Source organism: Hylobates moloch, unplaced genomic scaffold (genome assembly GCF_009828535.3).
Source record: "Hylobates moloch isolate HMO894 unplaced genomic scaffold, HMol_V3 SCAFFOLD_2, whole genome shotgun sequence".
Taxonomy (NCBI): domain Eukaryota; kingdom Metazoa; phylum Chordata; class Mammalia; order Primates; family Hylobatidae; genus Hylobates; species Hylobates moloch.
In genome coordinates, this window is record NW_026652277.1 from 17,307,958 (window position 1) to 17,317,677 (window position 9,720).

The window sequence follows — 9,720 nt, forward strand, 5'->3', positions numbered from 1 at the left end:
CTCAGCACTGAGGATCAAGGACCCGCGAGCCACGGCACGCTTTCCAGGAGGCGCTGTAGTTTCCGCTCCCGAGGAAAGTGCACCCGCCTCGCTAGCTGCGGGGACCTCTTCATAGAAAGACGCCAGACGCCTTGCGCCCTGGCGATGCACACCCTGCGAGTGCATTTAGTGGGGACGCAGGGAACGTGCCTAAACTTGGCGTGGCTCTGCTCTGCCTGGCCTTTTGTAAGGCAGTTTCTCGACGCGCAGGCAGGGAGCGGGATCTTCCCGCCACTCATTCTTTTCTTTTCTTTTTAGAGACACGGTCTCAGTCTGTCTCCTAGGCTGGAGGGCAGTGACGCGAACATAGCTCACTGCAACTTCGTGGGCTCAAGCAATCTTCCCACGTCTGCCTCCCAAAGCTCTGTGATTACAAGCCTGAGCCACAGCGCTGGGCCAAACATTCATTCATTCTTAAAAGCTTCTGGGGAAGAAACGCCCATTTCGCCGTGTTTCCCATTTACCAGCGAGTCCAACAGGTCTTCCAACAGTGAGAAGACCGTCCCACTTGACTGATTTTTTTTTCCTTTTTCTCTCTCTCTCCTTTTTTTTTTTTTTTTTAGAGTCTGGAGTGCAATGGTGTGATCTCGGCTCGCTGCAACCTCCGCCTCCCTGATTCAAGAGATTCTCCTGCCTCAGCCTCCCGAGTAGCTGAAACTACAGTCATGCACCACCACGCCCGGCTAATTTTTGTTATTTTTAGTAGAGACGGTTTCACCATGTTTGCCAGGCTGGTCCCGAACTCCTGGCCTCAAGTGATCCACCCGGCTTGGCTTCCCAAAGTGCTGAGATTACAGGCGTGAGCCACCGCACCCGGCCCCACTTGTGTGAATTTTACCGGAGCGTGTGTGTGTGTCTGTATGTGTGTGTGTGTGTGTGTGTCTATTTACCAAGTGTCAGGCCTCTGAGCCCAAGCTAAGCCATTATATCCCCTGTGACCTGCATGTATTCATCCAGCTGGCCTAAAGTAACTGAAGAATCATTAAAGAAGTGAAAATGGCGGGTTCCTGCCTTAACTGATGACATTACCTTTTGAAATTCCTTCTCCTACTGAGATACAACCCCCAAATTCCTGACTCCTCCCGTTTTATTAGCTGTGTGAACTTGGACAACGTAACCTATCCATGCCTCAGTTTCCTTAGTGGAAACAATTTTTAAAAATCGTGAGCAGAGATTGGCCATTGCACTCCAGCCTGGACGATAGAGTGAGACTCTGTCTCAAAAAAATAAAATAAAAAGAAAAGGAAGGCTGGGTGTGGTGGCTCACCCCTGTAATCCCAGCACTTTGGGAGGCCGAGGCAGGCAGATCACTTGAGGTCAGGAGTTTGAGGCCAGCCTGACTAACATGGTAAAACCCCGTCTCTACTAAAAATACAAAAATTAGCGGGGTGTGGTGGTGGGCGCCTGTAATCCCAGCTACTCGGGAGTTGAGGCAGGAGAATCGCTTGAACCCAGGAGGCACAGGTTGCAGTGAGCTGAGATTGCCCCATTGCACTCCAGCCTGGGTGACAGAGCGAGACTTTGTTTCAAAAAAGAATAAAAATAAAATAAAGGGAAGAAAGAAGTAAAACTGTTTGCAAATGAGAGCAATGTGTTTCCTAGAAAATCCCAGGAATCTCGAGGAATCCTAAAAAAAAAAACCTACTGGAACTGTGTACTAGTGGCAGGATACAAGATCAACATAACAAAAATCAATTGTTTTTCTACATATTTACACAGAACAACTGGAAAATGAAATTTAAAATAAACCATACGATGTTAATCAGCATCCAAAAACATGAACTATAAAGGGATAAATTTCACAAAATATGTGTGAGACGTATACACTGAAAATTATAAATCATTGCACAAAACTATAAATCTCTGCTGAGAGAAATGAAATATCTAAATAAATAGCTGTTCCCTGTTCATGAATTGGAAGACTCTATACTGTTAAAATGTCAATTATCTCCAAATCCCAGCAGACTTTCTTTTAACTTGACAAGCTAACTATAAAATTCATACAGAGGTGCATAGGAAGAAGAAAGTTGGAGCACATATACATCTGGTTTGAAGACTTACTATAAAACTAGTTTTCAACATGCTGTGGTACACATAAGATGAGACATATAGATCAGTGAAACAGAATCAAGTCCAGGGATAGACCCATATGTATATGGTCAATTGATTTTCATAAGAAGCTAAGGTAATTTCCATGTGGAAAATATAATTTTTTCAATAAATGAAATGACTGGATACCCTTATCAAAAAATAAATCTTGACCCTTACCTCACACCATAGACCAATATTAAGTGGAAATGAATGACAGACCTAATCATGAAGCTATAATTACATAATTTCTAAGAAAATATAGAACAATCTTTGTGACTTTGGGGAAGGTGAAGATTTTGGAGGTAGAAAAAAGCACTAATCATAAAAAGGAAATAAAAGACAGATTGAGCTTCATCAAAATGGGAAATATCTGTGTTTTCAAGACAACATTAAAAAAGTGAAAATATGCACAACAGATGTCTCTAACAAGGAATTTGTATCTAGAACATGTAATGAAAGCTTACAACTTAATAAAACAATTCAATTTTTTGAAATGAGCAAAAGATTTGAATACACACTTCACAAAGATATAGAAATGGCCAATAGCCAGCCAGGCACTGTGGCTCACGCCTGTAATCTCAGCATTTTGGGAGGCTGAGGCAGGCGGATCACCTGAGGTCAGGAGTTTGAGACCACTTTGGCCAACATGGCAAAAACCCGTTTCTACTAAAAATACAAAAATTAGCTGGGCGTGGTGGCATGCCCCTGTAATCCCAGCTACTCGGGAGTCTGAGGTAGGAGAATCACTTGAACCTGGGAGGCGGAGGTTGCAGTGAGCCGAGATGGTGCCACTGCACTCCAGCCTGGGCTACAAGAGCGAAACTCCATCTCAATAAAAAAAAAAAAGTAAAAAAGAAATGGCCAATAGCACATGCAAAAGTGCTCAATCTTAGTAGTCATTTGGGAAATGCAAATTAAATCCATAATGAGATAGCGCCACACAACCACTCAAGTGGCTAATATATTAAAATGTTAGGAAGGATTGGCATTCTCATACAAGGCTAAAAAGAATACTGCTTTGGAAAATAATTTGGCAATTTCTTACATCAATATACACTTACTTAGCATATGATCCAGTAATTTCACTCTTGGTATTTAACCAAGAGAAATAAAAACATATGTCTACACTAAGTCTTGAAACCAAATGTTCATAGCAGCTTTAGTCATAGTAACTCCAAATTGAAAATAACTCATGTGTCCATCAATGTGTGAATGAATAAACAAACTGTAGTGTATTCATACAATGGAATATTACTCAGCAATAAAAAGGAACATACTATTGTACATGTCACATGAATGAATCTCATTAACTTTGTGCTGAGCAAAAGCAGCCAGACACAAAATATTATATAGTATATGATTACTTTTATATAAAACTCTAGAAAAGCAAAAATCTAATCTGAAGGGACAGAAAACAAAAAAGGTTGTTTCCTGAAGTTGGGGATGCCTGTAGGGAGAATAGACCAATAATAAATACAGGAAACCTTTTGCAGTAGTGTGAATGTTCGCTATGTTGATCGTGGTGGTTACACAGCTTTACATATTTGTTACAACTCATCATACTGGCCGGGTACGGTGGTTCATGCCTGTAATACCAGCACTTTGGGAGGCTGAGGCGGGCAGATCATCTGAAGTCAAGAGTTCGAGACCAGCATGGCAAACATGGTGAAACACCATCTCTACTAAAAATACAAAAATTAGCCAGGTGTGGTGGTGCACGTCTGTAGTCCCAGCTACTCGGGAGGCTGAGGGATGAGAATGGCTTGAACCTGCAGGCAGAGGTTGCAGTGAGCTGAGATCACGCCCCTGAACTCTAGTCTGGGCAACGGAGATTCGGTTTCAAAAAAAAAAAAAAACCTCACCATACTGAACACATAAAATAGATTCATTTCATTGAGTATAAATTATTAGAATAGATTTATAAATGCCATGAACACTACATATTTTAACGTATAAAATTTATAATATTGATATGTTTAACATGAAACCCAAATATTGTGGCAGAATGCCTTTGTATTTTGCAGTTAATAGTTTCCCTACCAAATATTCCTTTAAAGCATCTAATCGGCCACAAGATATAACTCATTTTCACAACAGTTATGCATGGTACAAAGTTCAATATAATAATATTTTGAAAAATAAACTTTTAAATGCCCTAGGAATAAATAATATTTCAACAGATTTGTAAAATCATCCCTATAAAATGTGAATTTACCATGTACTATGTAGAAATAGGTGATACCAAAATGAATGAAAAATGGAGCCCGTTTCCATGAAGCCAACAATTGTTATAAAATGGATAAGAAAATCATACAAATTAATATATTCTAAGGTATGTTATTAACATGTCACTTCTCACGTGCCAGACACTTCAGCTGATTTAATCCACACAGTCTTTTCAGGTACGTATTTCTATCCACATTTACAAATGAGCTCATTGAAGCCTGGAGAAGTTAAGAAACTTGCCCAAGCTTGTCAGCCAATGGGCAGTGATTTTGAGGGACCACTGACTCCAAAGCCCATGTTCTATTATGAATTGCAGAGTATAATAAATATATAAAAAGTAAATAAATATAATAAATTGCAGAGTATAATAAATTACAAAGTGTTTTGGGAGCTAAAGAGCTGTCGAAAAATGTAACTTGTCTGGAGAATCAGAACATGCAAGAAATCACTTTTAAATACTTAAAGAATGAGTATGATTTCAACAAATCGCAGAGGGTATTGCAGGCTGAGAGCTGATCATGAACGCGGGGGCGGGAAGAACAAACAAGTTTGAGAAGTGAGTTGTGCAGATTAAAGAAATGTTAGAGGTATTAGAGGAGAAGGATAAAATAGATACATACTGAGAACCACTCTATTTTAAAAGGCAGTATGAGCTTCTAAAGATTTTCAGTATGAAAACCACAGTGAAGAAACTCCATTCTCAAGCATTAATTTGGGCCAGGCTCTGTGGCTCACCCCTATAATCTCAGCACTTTGGGAGGCTGAGGTGGGCAGATCACCTGAGGTCAGGGATTCAAGACCAGCCTGGCCAACTAGGGAAACCCGGTCTTTACTAAAAATACAAAAATTAGCGAGGCGTGATGGCGTGCACCTATAATCCCAGCTACTCCGGAGGCTGAGGTGGGAGAATCGCTTGAATCTAGGAGGGGGAGGTTGCAGTGAGTGGAGATGGCACCACTGCGCTCCAGCCTGGGCGACAGAGGGAGACTCTGTCTCAAAAAAAACAATTAATTTTGCAGCAGTGTATCAAATAAATTGGTATGAGGGGATGCAAGAAATGACAGCTGTAGTCTAGGAGATAAGTAAGAAAGACCAGAACTGGGTTGGTGGCAATAGTCGTTGGAAAGTGGATGGTGAAGAGAACTTCAGTTTCAGCTGAAGAGGAGGATGAATAAGGAGATATCTTAAAAAATAAAATAAAGGGCCAGGTGCAGTGGCTCACGCCTGTAATCCCAGCACTTTGGGAGGCCGAGGCGGGCGGACCACGAGGTCAGGAGATCGAGACCATCCTGGCTAACATGGTGAAACCCTCTCTCTACTAAAAATACAAAAAATTAGCCGGGCGTGGTGGCGGGCGCCTGTAGTCCCAGCTACTCGGGAGGCTGAGGCAGGAGAATGGCGTGAACCTGGGAGGCGGAGCTTGCAGTGAGCCGAGACTGGGCGACAAAGCGAGACTCTGTCTCAAAAATAAATAAATTAATTAATTAAAATAAAATAAAATTAGCTTTTGGGGTACAAGTGGTTTCTGGTTTCGTGAATGAAGTGTATAGTGGTGAAGTCTGAGATTTCAGTGCACTTGTCACCTGAGTAGTGTACGTGGTACCCAATATGTAGTTTTTCTATCCCTCAAAGCCCTCGCGCCCTCCCTGCTTCTGAGTCTCCAGTGTTCACTACACCACTCTGTGTGCCTTCGCATACCCATAGCTTAGCTCCCAATGATGAGTGAGAATATATGGTATTTGGTTTTCTATTCCTGAGTTGCTTCACTTAGAATAATGGCCTCCAGTTCCATCCAAGTTGCTGCAAAAGACATGAATAAGGAGATATATTGAGATAACAAGAGAATCAAAATAAGATTTTTATTTGTTGTTTTTTATTTGCCGAAGGTGTCATGAAAGAGGGAGAGATTGATTACCTATTTGGAATGGGCTATTTTATGAAGCAAGATGTCTCTGACAGTGGAAAGATGAGGGATTAAGAAGATGGATGGAAAGATTAGGTTTTTTTAAATTTATTTTTATTTTTATTTATTTATTTATTTATTTTTGACACGAAGTCTAGCTCTGTCTCCAAGGCTGGATCGCAGTGGCACAATCTCGGCTCACTGCAACATCCGCCTCCCGGGGTCCAGCGATTCTCCCGATTAGCTGGGATTACAGGCGCCCGCCACCACGTACAGCTAATTTTTGTATTTTTAGTAGAAACGGGTTTTTGCCATGTTGGCCAGACTGGTCTCAAATTCCTGATCTCAGGTGATCTACCTGCCTCACCCTCCCAAAGTGTTGGGATTACAGGCATGAGCCACCATGCCTGGCTGGATTCGATTTCAGAAAGAGAAAAAAATCCTTCTTTCTCAGACAGGAATAAAGAAAATGGAGATACAGATATTTTAAAGTAGGGAAAAGAAAGTTGAAGTAAGTAGTTCCACTGAGAGTGATGTGTCCTGAGGGCAAATAAGATTTGGAATGGCACCTTATATACAACTTTATTTTATTTCTCAAAACATCATATTATTTTTCCCAGTCTAAGGAATAGCCCTTGCCTTTAGAATAAAGGCATTTAGAACTCTCTATTATAACCCGAGCCCATAGGGGCCAATGGACTATTACCTCCTAGTCCATGCCATTGAAATCCTCTGATCCAGCCAGGCAGGTCTGTTCCTTGTCCAGAAAGTGACCTAGAGAGAATTTAATCCAAATCTCCTTTCTGTTCACCCTCCCCAACCTGTTGTTTTCCCTTCCCAACTGCTCCCCAAGCTGCTGTTTTCCCTTACACAAATAAGAATGTTTTGAAAATCTCATTCATTCTTCAAAGATGTTTTCAATACCAATTCTTTTAAGTGTCTTTCCCTGACCACTTCAACGTACATTAAATTCAATAGTTTGTAGTGATAATGTGTCGTTTCTTTTGGCATTTCATTATATATCATTTTCTGCTTTTCCAACAGTTTGTAGGGACACAAATACTTTGTAGCGATACCAATAGTTTGTGGTGATAATGTGTCGTTTCTTTTGGCATTTAATTATATATCATTTTCTGCTTTTCCTTAATTTACACTTGTGTGTGTTTTGTCTATGAAGAAGAAATGCATATGAGAGATCACAAACTATATTTTTAAAAATCCTTTTCAAAAACCCATTAGTGTTTTGCAATTTTGAACAGCTTTGTGGAGTTATAAATGACATAGAGCAAACTGCATGTATTTAAAGTATACCATTTAATAAGTTGTAACAAATGTGTCCTCTGTGAAACTTTCATCACAATCAAGGCAGAGAACATATCCATCACCTCGAAAAGTGTCCTCCTGCTCTTTTGTAATCCCCACCTCCTCCCCTGGCAACCACTCATCTGCTTTCTATCACTGCAGAGTAGTTTGCATTTGCAAGAAAGTTGTATAAATAGAATCATACATGACATACTCTTTGTTGACTTTGTTTTTTTGTTCACTTGGGGTAATTACTTTGAGCTGGTCCATGGCTGGCCCATGGGCATGCGGTCTGCGTAGTCCATAGAGTCTTGCACTTAGAAGGGCTCTGTGCTTGTTTGGGCTGGGCACAGTGCCTCATGACTGTAATCCCAGCACTTTGGGAGGCCGAGGCAGGAAGATCACGAGATCAGGAGATCGAGACCATCCTGGCTAACACGATGAAACCCCGTCTTTACTAAAAATACAAAAAATTAGCCAGGTGTGGTGGCACACGCCTGTAGTCCCAGCTACACTGGAGGCTGAGGCAGGAGAATTGCTTCAACCCAGGAGGTGGAGCTTCAAGTGAGCCTAGATAGCACCACTGCACTCCAGACTGGGTATCAGAGCGAGACTCCGTCTCAGGAAAAAAAAAGAGAAAGGCTCCGTGGTTGTTTGAATGCTCCACTGTCATTCTTTTTGAAGTTCTTCATATTTTGTGAACAAGAAGACCTACATTTTCCTTTTGCACTGGGCCCCACACATCATGTTGCTGATCCTGAAATAGAGATTCATCCATATGCGTGTATAGATTAACAGTTTATTTTGTTTTATTGCTGAGCCGTTGTTCCATGGTATGGATGTCCTACAATTTGTTTATCCATTCATTTACCAAAAGCATTTGGGTTTTTTTCCAGTTACAAATAAAGGATCCATGAACATTTGTGTATAAGGCTATATAAAGATATGCTTTCAAGCTGGGCATAGCGGCTCATGCATATAATCCCAGTACTTTGAGAGGCCAGGGTTAGAGGATAGCTTGAGGCCAGGAATTTGAGGCCAGGCTGGGCAACATAGCAATACCCTATCTTAAAAAAAAAAGCAAAAACAAAAGATATGCCTTCATTTCTTTTAGGTAAATACTGAAACACAGAATGACTGAGAACATAGTAAGTGTATGTCTAACTTTTTAAGAAACCACACTGTTTTCTAACTTTTTTTTTTTTTTTAGATGGAGTCTCGCTCTGTCATCCAGGCTGGAGTGCAGTGGTGTGATCTCTGCTCACTGCAAGCTCCGCTTTCTAGGTTCACGCCATTCTTCTGCCTCAGCCTCCCGAGTAGCTGGGATTACAGGCACCCGCGACCACGCCCGGCTAATTTTTTGTATTTTTAGTAGAGATGGGGTTTTGCCATGTTAGCCAGGATGGTCTCGATCTCCTGACCTCATGATCCACCTGCCTCGGCCTCCCAAAGTGCTGGGATTACAGGCATGAGCCACTGTGCCTGGCCTGTTTTCTAATTTTTTAAACAGATTTACAAATTTTTTACTTTTTGCACAAAGAGTCAGCATGGTTTCTTTCATGGGATGGATGACCTGGATAATCCATTCAAGGAAGTTCACTTAGTCCAACTTAATGAAACCTATATCCCTTGCATACTGGGGAGCACATTGAGGCTGTATTTTTGGATCACATCATGCTGGTTTGAACAAGAACCCTGGCCAATTTCACAGGTGGCTCTAGTATAGCTGCTGGATACCCATCTTGCCCTTAAGAGTAAGAGGTGAAAGGAAACAGCTAGTACATACGTGCACCTTTCAAATTTTTCCAACTTTTCTAAAGTGGTTGCACCATTTTACATTCCCATCAGCCGTGCAGGAGAGTTTCAGTTGCTCCACATCCTAGCCAACACTTGGTGTAGTTAGTCTTCGAAATTTTAGACATTCTAATAGATGTATTATTTCACTGTGGTTTTAATTTTCACTTCCCTAATGACTAATTATGCTGTTGCTTTTCATGTGCTTATTTGTCAGTTGTATATTTTTCTTGGTATAGTTACTGTTCAAATCTGTTGGCCAATTTTTTTTCTTTCTTTCTTTCTTTCTTCTTTCTTTCTTTCTTTCTTTCTTTCTTTCTTTCTTTCTTTCTTTCTTTCTTTCTCTTTCTTTTTTTTTTTTTTAA